Below are 1698 nucleotides of genomic sequence, written 5' to 3'. Positions count from 1 at the left end.
TATATATATACAAACCTTCTACCGGTTACCTGTCTCATAGGCATTTTTTTTTTAAATATTTTTCTTACCGTCTAAAATATAATACACCTCACACGGTAAAGGCATACAAGTTAATTACCACTATTATATAGTTGTTCATAATTACCCATCTCAATTTCCAAAAAGGTTAGGGAGAAATGTTAGAGAACAATACAGGTTGCTTTCTCTCGGAAACCATCAGCTTGATTAAGACACAATAGCTAACTTCCATTCGTTTCTGACTCTTCACGTATAATTGATATACCTTTCTAACTTACTCTAGGGTTGTCTCATATTCTATAACCCAACTGTTATAACCATTTTCACGTATAATCACATTCGTCTTGTATTATTTCGTGGTAGAAGTTCACAATCACACCTATAGCATACCATTAAAAAAAGCTTCCCTGTATGAAATCGATGCATGTATTTTCCTTGAAGGAAATCAATAAGTTATTCGTTTCAAAGTACAATTTGATTGACGGTAGTAAATATTTTTTTAAAACTCATTATCATGAAAATAATAAATATGATAACCTATTTTTATTATAATGAAATCTTAAATTATTAATGAACGATTTTTTTTTATTTTAATAACCAATGAAGTGATATTTAATAAAATAACTAGTGTATCTACTCACATGACTTTCCTTATCATGTATGCAAAGTCCGATACAATATTTGTTAGCATTGTCTTCCCTAATATTGGTCCAAGCCCTAAGGTTGGTGTGGGCCAGGATTTTACCAAAAAAAAGGAACATAATAGGTCAACCTGTTCAAGAGATACTTTTGGCGCAGACAGACCAAAGACTGGAAACGCGATTTTTGGATTCTACAAACATGTTTCATTCATACATGCAAGCTCAGTCAAAAATTTAATCAGATTACAATATTTACAATACAATAATTAAAACTCAAGCCTAAGAGATTGAGAAATTTTAATGACACCATCTTTTTAAGTGATATAATTTGTTTGAAGTCGTAAAAACAAAGAATTGCAAAAACTTAGCTATTACGAGTTGAGCTGTACAAAGCTATTCCAATTAGCAGTAAAACCAAAAATAACAGCATAGAATATAGCAGGCAATCAAACTCAAGATTATATTACTGATGTATTAGTAGTAAAAGTTGACAGTAAATTAAAGTTTTAAAGTTCAAGCTATTCAAAATTGAATTAAAAATTTTATATAAGTAAACTTGAAATTATAAATTATTTTTATGAACAACTTAATATTTCTAATTTTAAATGTGGATTATGAGTATTTTTTAATGCTAATTCGCTTTTTTTTAATTGTGTAATATTACATTTTGTCGTATAATTACAGATAATGGTATTAGAGTTCCGAAAACAAATTCACACCACATTTACAAAGATATATAGTAAATGATAACAAAATATAAACAGAAAAAAACAAACAAATAAAAAGCAAAACGAAAATGAAAATTTAACTTAAAGTTTATGGAGTTGAGCTTTGGGGCTCCACTAAACCTTCGAATTCCTCTCGTATTCAATCCCAACAACCCAAAATCCTTCGTAAAATCCTCAATGCTCCTTACTTTGTCACAAATAAAATCATACATAAAGACCTTAATGTTCCTTATGTAACCGATCTAGCCCGAACCAGATATCACTCCTTCCATTATAAACTCTCTAACCACTCAAACCTCCTAGTTTCTAAT

At 29.4% G+C, this 1698-nt stretch overlaps 1 protein-coding gene across 1 annotated transcript in view; it reads left to right on the top strand.

Annotated features, from left to right (window-relative positions):
* The window catches only part of LOC106681988 (ankyrin repeat and death domain-containing protein 1A), a 252329-nt gene that overhangs the window by 61714 nt on the left and 188917 nt on the right, over positions 1-1698 (top strand). The window lies entirely within an intron of this gene.

This window comes from Halyomorpha halys, unplaced genomic scaffold (assembly GCF_000696795.3).
Source record: "Halyomorpha halys isolate HHAL.00 unplaced genomic scaffold, Hhal_1.1 Scaffold380.1, whole genome shotgun sequence".
Taxonomy (NCBI): Eukaryota; Metazoa; Arthropoda; class Insecta; order Hemiptera; family Pentatomidae; genus Halyomorpha; species Halyomorpha halys.
The sequence above is the reverse complement of the archived record's forward strand: the minus strand, read 5'-3'. Positions and strand labels throughout refer to the sequence as shown.